This window comes from Procambarus clarkii, chromosome 83 (genome assembly GCF_040958095.1).
Source record: "Procambarus clarkii isolate CNS0578487 chromosome 83, FALCON_Pclarkii_2.0, whole genome shotgun sequence".
NCBI classification, from domain to species: Eukaryota; Metazoa; Arthropoda; class Malacostraca; order Decapoda; family Cambaridae; genus Procambarus; species Procambarus clarkii.
The window spans coordinates 22,356,641-22,368,172 of record NC_091232.1 but is presented as its reverse complement, the minus strand read 5'-3'; positions in this window follow the sequence as shown (position 1 = coordinate 22,368,172).

Sequence of the window (11,532 nt, the reverse complement as noted above, 5' to 3'; positions counted from 1 at the left end):
CTCTGGTGCTCTTGGGAGGTGTTGATCTTTGGGGTATTTAAATACTCCGAAATTACCATCTCTTTTAAGGGTCTGAGCAGGTGGTGGAGCGGGTTAAGGCGTACCTGTTATGCCAGTTGCTGGAAGGCTTCTGTGCTGGCTAGGGTTCGAGTCTCCTGGTGGGAAAGTGTTCTAAAGTTGTATACTTCACTCTCGTGTTTTGGAGAGTTGTGCCTTAAGCAGAGACACTGTGTCTTCCCATATTAACAGGGACTTGATGAAATTAACGTATAAATGACCCCTCACTTGCTCTGGTGCTCTTGGGAGGTGTTGATCTTTGGGGTATTTAAATACTCCGAAATTACCATCTCTTTTAAGGGTCTGAGCAGGTGGTGGAGCGGGTTAATGCGTACCTGTTATGCCAGTTGCTGGAAGGCTTCTGTGCTGGCTAGGGTTCGAGTCTCCTGGTGGGAAAGTGTTCTAAAGTTGTATACTTCACTCTCGTGTTTAGGAGAGTTGTGCCTTAAGCAGAGACACTGTGTCTTCCCATATTAACAGGGACTTGATGAAATTAACGTATAAATGACCCCTCACTTGCTCTGGTGCTCTTGGGAGGTGTTGATCTTTGGGGTATTTAAATACTCCGAAATTACCATCTCTTTTAAGGGTCTGAGCAGGTGGTGGAGCGGGTTAAGGCGTACCTGTTATGCCAGTTGCTGGAAGGCTTCTGTGCTGGCTAGGGTTCGAGTCTCCTGGTGGGAAAGTGTTCTAAAGTTGTATACTTCACTCTCGTGTTTAGGAGAGTTGTGCCTTAAGCAGAGACACTGTGTCTTCCCATATTAACAGGGACTTGATGAAATTAACGTATAAATGACCCCTCACTTGCTCTGGTGCTCTTGGGAGGTGTTGATCTTTGGGGTATTTAAATACTCCGAAATTACCATCTCTTTTAAGGGTCTGAGCAGGTGGTGGAGCGGGTTAAGGCGTACCTGTTATGCCAGTTGCTGGAAGGCTTCTGTGCTGGCTAGGGTTCGAGTCTCCTGGTGGGAAAGTGTTCTAAAGTTGTATACTTCACTCTCGTGTTTAGGAGAGTTGTGCCTTAAGCAGAGACACTGTGTCTTCCCATATTAACAGGGACTTGATGAAATTAACGTATAAATGACCCCTCACTTGCTCTGGTGCTCTTGGGAGGTGTTGATCTTTGGGGTATTTAAATACTCCGAAATTACCATCTCTTTTAAGGGTCTGAGCAGGTGGTGGAGCGGGTTAAGGCGTACCTGTTATGCCAGTTGCTGGAAGGCTTCTGTGCTGGCTAGGGTTCGAGTCTCCTGGTGGGAAAGTGTTCTAAAGTTGTATACTTCACTCTCGTGTTTAGGAGAGTTGTGCCATATATATATATATATATATATATATATATATATATATATATATATATATATATATATATATATATATATATATATATATATATACATACATATACATACACACACACATATATATTCTTTTCTTTGACACGCTTCCCAATGAGCAGTATCCATTATAACACCAGGCAGTAATACTTCCTATGTTTTGAAGGCATGCCAATTGAACCTGATTGTGACTCACTGCTGCGTTTGTTGCTATTTACTTCAGTAACAGTATATTCACTCTCTGGGAGAACTTCAGAAGGGTATATAGGGGGTATTTCATTGTTCCAAGTATCAAGTAGAATTCCTCTCAATTTTTCTGAATTGATACTCCCTATATCTTCTGTTAAAATATTTAAAGATTTTAAATGATTAATACTAATGTCTGCAAATTCATATGAAAGATACTTATTTACCAATACATAATTTCGTTCCCAGTCATTCATACTTAAAATAATCTTAACATCTTCAAAATGTTTTAAATTAAAGTTTTCCACTTTATTTATTGAGGGCCAAGTAATTGAAGCACATTTTATAATAATTATTTCACTGTTTTGAAGATCAATTAATACGTCGGCAAATGTTTTTCTTACATTTATCGATGAAACATTATCTAATATAAGTAAAAATGAATTTTCCACTAAATGATACAAGTTGATTGTTGGATTAAAGTTTTGTAAAAATTCCACTTTTATTTTTAAATTATTTCTCCATATGACAATTTTATCCCACACTTGAATTATATTTTTGGGGGCTGTTAGTATTATAACAGAATATTTTCTGGGGTAGATTTCATATTGCTTTTTCATGGTTTCCAAAAAAAAAAAAAGCAACTGCGCCACCTTTGCTGACAGTTGGGATCTTGAAGAACAAATAGAACCAATATCACCATCACTTTATAATTATCTGAAAATGATAAAAAAAAAATAGTTCTTTGTATATTATAAGCTCATAAATATATAAAGATGTGTTGATACAAGAGTAGAATGAATAATTTGTTCCACAAGAACAAATCTACATACCTTATTTTTTATATAATTATCTTTTTAGTAATAATATTTAAACAGGTTACTATATCATGCTTTATAGTATTATAAATCCTACATTTTAACCGTGATCCTAAATTTAAGCAAATGGATCACTCATTTTATTAATATTTTGTGCCCACATTTTACATTTTATAATATTTTCACCTGGGCTAAGTTTCAATTGAATAGGAAGAAGTGGGGCATAATATCCATCTATATGTTCCTTGGTTGGAAAATAATAAACAGGAAAACCTTGCGGAGTATATTTGTTTGGACTATTAATCCAAATATGTGAACAAGATACCCATACACATTTTGGTAACTTATTACCATTAGCAATTGAGCTTTTCTTCATATTTTCACGCAGGCTTGTAATCTCATGATCTGCAGAGGGTGGAAGATCTTCAATATTCTCATATACAATAGGTAAAAAATTGGGAAGATTACGAACAGATAATAAAATTATCGGTGTTAAGGTATTAAAATACCAATTCTCTTTTCTAAATTGATCAAATATGGATGTATCAAATTTACAAAATACATTATTATTTTCATCATTATGATTAATCGTTGTATCATCATTACAATTAACTGTATTTACATGAGAAATCATATCGTAACCACGATTTTGGTCCATATAATACTTACTTTCAAAGACAACATACAGACCAGCAGGTTTAGTATTAGTTTTTGTAATGAAATTCATTGACAGTTGAGGATGCTGAGTTGAAATTGTTGACCTATTTCTTGAATAATATAAATATATAATTAAAAAGATCACAATTAAAAATATCATAAATATTATAATATATAAGGAATTTGATAGTGACATTATTATTTTATTTTATATAAAAAAATGTCTCACATCTAAACTAATAATGTATACTAATGATTATATTATATATATAACGAAACAACATTCTTGTTGACTTAGTTGTGTTAGTTTTGATACGACGGTCATTTAGTCAATATGTGGGGTTACCTGCAGGGGTCACGACTATCCTCAGTTCTAATCTACACATGAATAATCTTCCATTTAGACCACCACACAGCTGAGTGGATACGAACATTGGATAGCGTCTTTCACCCTGATACCCCTGTTTCATAGCAGTGCTGTCAGGGGCTGCTTCCTGGGGGTAGAAATAGGCCTGGTCTAGGACTGGTCCGCGGGGACACTAAATAGTCCCTAAATCATCTCAGGATATTTAGTATATATATATATATATATATATATATATATATATATATATATATATATATATATATATATATATATATATATATATATATATATATATATATATTAATTTCATCAAGTCCCTGTTAATATGGGAAGACACAGTGTCTCTGCTTAAGGCACAACTCTCCTAAACACGAGAGTGAAGTATACAACTTTAGAACAGTTGGAAGGCTTCTGTGCTGGCTAGGGTTCGAGTCTCCTGGTGGGAAAGTGTTCTAAAGTTATATATATATATATATATATATATATATATATATATATATATATATATATATATATATATATATATATATATATATATATATATGTATATATATATATATATATATATATATATATATATATATATATATATATATATATATATACTAAATATCCTGAGATGATTTAGGGACTATTTAGTGTCTCCGCGGACCAGTCCTAGACCAGGCCTATTTCTACCCCCAGGAAGCAGCCCCTGACAGCACTGCTATGAAACAGGGGTATCAGGGTGAAAGACGCTATCCAATGTTATTTATATATATATATATATATTAAATTATTGGGAACAATGTAAAACGTCCTGGATTTTTAATCAAAAAGGGTTCAATCATCTGAAAAAAATATATAAATAAATAAATAAAATATTTATTTTAACATTGTGTTCACTATCATAGCATAATAAACGAATGAAATTATTGAATTTTGAGAAAAAAGAGATTAATTTACTATTTATATATATTGTGACGGTAACGCGTTGGTGTTCGGCTGTTTAAGGCTAGGGGTATGGCCTCGCCACATAGTTATAAAAAAAAATAGAAAAACTGGAACTTCGTCTGTGGTAAGGTAAGGAGAAGACACACAAAACACAAGTAAATTTTAACAATGAAATTTTAATTACGTTAAATAAATCAAAACATGAAAAAATGGACAAACAAATTCTTATAATAAAATCAATCAATCAAAAGAATAAGAATAATTAAATGACACAATGAAAAGTTACGTTAAGATAAAATAACAAGAAGTGCAACACAAAATAAAGGGAAGGTGCTGGAATATTGGCTTAAAGCTACCACCTCTCTCAGTACACGCTAACGTCTAGCCGGGAGTAGTGGTAACCACGAAAGCACTGAATATTCTGAGGTCTGAGGTCGTGGCCCAGACATCAAGTAGTATGGGGGGGTGGAGTGCAGTTGCAGCCCGGCCGGCGACCAATCAGCGGAGCCGGTAGCGATCAACAGGTAGTTTGGCGGTTTGAGTCTGAACAGGTGTCTCTGGCTGCAACGTTTTGCGCTCTGGCAAACCTTGCTGGTGTTGTTGTCGTTGTTGGACATTTCTTCCATAGTAGTTATATATATTTGTTGCGACGTAATTGTGGAGGGAAGAGCAGGCTCAATCTCTTGAAGGAGATTATCGTCACAATATATATATATTAAATTATATATATTATATTTATATATATATATATAAATATATTTATATATATATATATTTATATATTTAATTTATATATATATATATTATATATATATATATATATATATATATAATATATATATTTATATATATATATTAAATTATTGTTGACTCGAGCTCCTTTTTTATCTGTGATATAAATGCTAAAATTATATTGATCTCATTTTCAATTACATCAGTTAGAATATTATCTCTGTGTGATGTTAATGTTTCACTAAAGGCTTCCTCAAGAACTGTTGGAGTATAATTCAACAAATGAAGGCAACCATAATTATGAACATGTTGAGCCACATTACATTTGATTTCATCTGTATGGAATGAGCTGTAAATAATCTGTGCATGACATAAACCATATGGATTCTGGCAATTCAGTTGTTGATTAACATTACTAGATAATGGTGATGGTGGAGATGATGTTAGTTCAAGTTGAGATGGTGGTTGGGAAGAAGAAGGTAGTCTAGGATTATGAATAGGTTTTCGTGATGTAACTTTATATGGATTTTGGGAGTGAGTAGGTTTTAAGGTAATATTCCCTTGTAAGGTCAAATAATTGCGTACCAATGTATGTTGTTTATGTATAACTCCTCCACCATTAGCAATCCATATAATAGTTACAAATAGAGAGTGTAACATATCGAGAAGTAGACGACAATTACTTTGAGCTAAATAATTATGATATATTTTGAAGTCTTTGCTAGCTAATATTAAATTTTCTTTGCATTTAACTTTGATTCTATTTAGAGTATTACTTTCAATATTTTCAATATTTTCAGTACGTTGTATTAAAGATTGGGGATGAGAAAACACAATATCTTTAATTTTTTTGGTTTCAGCATGAGGTGAAAATAAATAATGAAGGAGACTAAATGACATAATATAAAATTTCCCTGTTTCAGAAACCAGCAAACGATATGGATGTATTAGATAGGGAAAATATTTAATTATATTAAATACTTGGTGAATTTTATTGATCAAATCGCTCAATTGGGTTAAATATATTAAACGCTTAGAAATAGAAAATAAATCACACAAGCCCAAAATGGGACGAATTCCCAATAAATCATTATTATGATCTTTACTATCAATTGCACAATCATTAGTTCCTAGCTTCCACATATTATCAAACATTTCTACCGATCGACCATCTATAAGTCTAAATCTGTGAGAGGGATTTGCAACAAGGGAATTTAGATCATGTTCATTTAAGAGATAAAGTGGCGTAATATTATTCTTGAAACCACCTAAGAGTAAATCAGCTGTAATTTGGCCTATGGTTTCGTGAGAAAAAATATGATGAGGGCTAATGTATATTATCTGAATTTCTTTAGGTATAATTTTCTTTGAAAGATAAAGTGAATCTAATGACTGGCCCAGTAAACCTAGTGGCTTCATTTCACATAATACAGGATGTATATGGAGTATATTATCTTTTCCATAATATTGGAATGAAGAAAAATTTGAAAGTTTTAAACATAAATTTTGATTCATAATTAGAGTTAGGCCTAGTAAAAACTTGTCATTGATCTTATTATTATCAATTAGAAGATTTTTATTCATTTTTTTTATAACCTATACCAATTTCTTTCTATGATTAAATAGTTGTTTTCTTTGTTTATTTGTGTATTTGCGATTTACCATAATTTTTCTGAAATAAATTCTAAATAGCCCACTGGTGTGAAGCTGGTACAACACACTAGTGTGTCTGGTGACTGGTACAACACACTAGTGTCTCTGGTGACTGGATCACTTATCAGTGATCTGTCTGGCACCCCTGGTATAAATATACAAAAACAGAGCTGTGGTAAACACCTACAGTAACAGACCATGGTAAATTTATAGAAGAAAATTGAAAATATATTTTCAAAAATTATGGTAAATAAATAAATATATGCTTGTATTAGAATTTTTTCATTATATATGAAGTTATTCTTATTATAACAAAACAGGGTTCACATGAAAACCACATAGATATAGCAGACTGGATGATTCCATTTATTAAAAAATATTTTACAGATTGTCTGTCATATAAACCATAAAGGTATTTTTATGGTTAGGTATTTAGTAGTGTCAATATCGCAGCCTTACCTAAATATCTATATGACCAAACCTAAAATCAACCCTACCTAAATATGAACTGATTTAAAAAAAAAAAAAAAAATATATAGTTCAATTTAAAATGAACATATCATAGAATTTTTTAGCCTTTGAATATTCAAGAAAGGTACACCTAACACTTGTAAATGTAATTTTTCCTGTATTTATGAAACCATTGACCAGTCCTTGTTCAGTAGTCACCTTCCTGTTCGTTGGTTATCATTGACTATAACAGGATGTCCAAACATGTAATCACCACATTCATTATGGGTTAAAACATTAAATTTCCTAAGAGTATCATGTGAATATGCTGGATCTCTTAACAATGATAAACATAAATTTATATAAGTGTCTCGCTTTAGTGGAATAGTTGATCTCATATTCCAGCAATCTTCCAACTTGGAGATGATATAAATTTTCCTTTTACCATGAATACCATGGACACTGATAAGCATGTCCACCACTTTCTTCACTCGCTCATTAATTAAAAGTTCAAAAAATTTATCATCAAAAGTGGGATTTTTCTTGATAATTTTAGGGGTTTTGTTGATTTTGGTGATTTTGGAGGACGATACCATGATGATTATTGCTAGAATATCCTCCTGAAAAAAACATGAAAATAACGTGTTTAGAAAATAGATCTAAATGGGACCAAACCATACTATTCATGTCATATATACACCAATTCCATTCCATTTTAGTTTGACTGAAATAACTACTTGCCTTTTAGTGCCACTAGTTATCCTTGTGATGAGTCTAGGAACCTTAATGGTTATATCTTGGTACAGAACCCATATTTTATATCTTTGTTAAAAAAAAAATATATATAATATTATTCAAAAGTACATAATGTTATTACACAATCTTTATCTTGCGATTATATCAATTAAAATAGTATATTTATAAATCAAAAAGAATATCCTGACAGAATACGTCTACATCCCGGAGAAGTAAAGTCTATAGATTTCACTTATTCTGTTATTTATTTGTTGTTAATCAAAAAACCCATTTCAAATTTTAATTTTAAACACTTGACATGAAGGTAGACTTGGAGGTTTATGTGTACTAGCATGTTTTAAATTTATCTATATATACATTATCTTCCATACATGATCATTTGGACTGCATACCATACCCGTTTCTTGTTCAAAAATTCCCACACATGAGTTTCGGATATGTATGGTGCCACAACAACTGATTTTGACCATACCAAAATTGGATTGATAAGCTTGTATTCCATTTTCTAAATTAGGACTGAACTGAATCTTATACTCTTGAAATGTTTGTTTTAAAAGTTGGAAAGTATTTCCTCCTCCAAAAGCATGTCTCTCACTATTTGACTGGCCAATTAAGTAAATATCAGTGTAACTGTTGTCATAAAAAATATCACCTCGAAAAGTATCTCCGGGTAGCTGGAAACACTCTGGCTGCAAACGATTAATCATTCTAAAATACCACTTACAAAATTTTTGTATAAACTCGTCACTTCTTATAACTTCCATTTTATGTTCTACCGGGGAAAGAACACCACATACAAATTTGTTTTTTTCATTAACAGTTCGAATAGAAGTTTTAGGAACATCATCACATAAGACAGGTTGGTTTTTTTCATTATTTGTTTGAGTAAAAGTTTTAATTTCACTCTCTTCTGTCTGATGCTGTAATAGTGTACTTATATATGAATCACATTGACATTGTACTGTTCCTAAATTTGTACGTTCTGCAGTAACCATAAAACTACATTGTTTAGGATTTTTAATTATATTCTTGGTTTCACCAGTTGTATATTGAATAAAACTTGGATGGGAACATAAAATGATGTTCGTATTTCCGGGTATTGAGAGTTGGATAGCACTTGTAATTTCGGTTTGGGGGTTTGAATGTGCTCTTCCTTGTTCAGTTGAATATCCGATACCTATTTTACCATGCTGCTTTGTCCAAAACTCTTTTACAGCTATTACCAATTCCATTTTCTTAGCAAAAGGCATTGATGGTACTTGATTTTTATAGAGGTAGTTAAAAAGATTTTGGGCAGTAAGACGTCGATAAGAAAACAAGCGTTTCAAGTCTGAAGTGTAAATTAGGATTATGTTAAGGGCCTCTTGAGAACTTTTAGGTGAAAGGCGATGATTACCTGTTGATGTCTGAGCCAGACATCTAATATCTTCAGGGCTCAGTGTTTTTAACAAATCACGTACATTGGCTTCATAAGGGGAATTTATGAGGTTCATAACATATAGGAAGGAATACAACACTAAGAATGGAGATAAATAATATAAAAGTTTATTTATTTACTTACTTCTTTTTTTATTATATAAATATATAGAAAGTACATTAATGTACATAATAAAACTGAATGTAACCTCCAAAAAATATCATTGAGTCAATGTCGCTATGTAGAGCGACACACACAGGACACTGTCTCTGACCACACCCTTGTCGAGTCCACTTCCTCCACACCTATCGCACTGTAATAATCCATTCCGTGTCCAATCATAGTAAGAGTCACTCACCACTGATAATTGTACTTTTGACCAGAAGAGGGCGCCTTCTTTTCCCATACTTGTGGGTGACGGCTCATAGATAGCAGCGCTGCCATCGCTTCTCCATTCTCTGTGGAGGCGTCGGGTCCATAACACAATTACAATGAGAGCCATATTTATAAATCGTGAAATAGAAATACTCACTCATTGTTAACAAAATTTATTTAGGGTTGGGGTTTGAATAGGGTAGTATCATCATATCTTTGTCTCAAATTTCCCAAATAATAGGTAATTGGGATTAACATAGTAGTATATCAAAAGGCCCTTCTTACAATAATGTCAGTCCAAAAATTAAAACTCTTTATTGAGGATTAAGTTATTATATCTTAGCCAATAGCCAAGGCTACCTACCACCAAAGTACAGCTCACCACCCATATATTTTCCTTCAATGTTGGAATGATTGGAATTACCAATTTAAAATTTCAAGTCATATATACGATATATATGGGAATTTAGGGGATATTACAAAAAAAAACATACCAATTTAAAAACACCATGTAAAATAATTATAACATTTAAAATTGTGAAAACAATTGTTAATATAATGAAAAATTTCTTAACAAATAATGATATCGTTTTCTTCGTGTGTGTAATACCTATATAAATGGTCCCATTTGTAACATATTTACTGTTATTTATATTTAAACTATTATCAAGGATTGTAATGTTATATTTTTCATATAACCAACACATTATGACATTCAAATTATCTTGTAAATTATTACACACCTGAGTTTCGTTATTGATACCTCCTACTATTATAGACAAGTGATTCCAACATAGTAGTATATTTTTATAATCCCACAATACAGAAAATTTCATATATTTAACAGGAGTCCTAATCATATATGCATCTTTAATAAAAGATAAATTTTGTACATTTTCATTATAACTTTGTACATTTTCATTATTATAATAACGGCATTCTATTAAAATTGACGCTAAGTTAGTTATGTTTATTTGGTTTGGAAGTATAATAGATGAATTTCGTCCTATTAGTATATATACCTGTATAGTGTCTTTAAAGTTTAACTGGAACTCGAACCATTCTTGTTGTAATAGTAAATCATATATATTGAAAAGTTCTTCATGTTTATATTTAATTTGCTCATCACCTCTATCAAACCAGTATTTAATTGAATCTTTCAATACTATAACTTCATTGCAATCATACTCTTGATTCATTGGAATTACTGGAATAATTAATAATAATAATAATAATAATATTAATATTAATAATAATAATAAAAGGGTTGGAATCATTTTCAAGCCACAAAATAAACTAAAAATAATATAACATTAAAGCTTGTTTTTATATTTTAATCTTTCAACATTTAGTAAAAAATATATGGTTATGGATGTCATTATTAACAATCAAGGAAATCAGCAACCAAAAGCAGATCTAGAGCAATATTATTTTCAATTGGAAATTCAGGATCAGTAGTAATCTCATTTTTCTTGAATTGAGTATTGTAGGTGAAATATGTACACGCTTTTTGAAGAAGATATGATCTGAAGAAATAAAATAAAAAAATAAAAGTATTATAATTATTTATTTATTATATACAGTTTATATGTTTCTCTAAATAACAGTTTATCTCTAAATATAACAGTTTATATAATAACACTTTGTTCTAACAGCTTTATACTTACGGAATTGTTTTAAAATGGATTTCATTTTTTTCATTTTCAATACACGTTGTTGAACTTGACATCATAGCTTGAATTAAATTTGAGGTGAAGGCATCTTTCCTTTTAATGATGAATTCATGGTCATCACAAG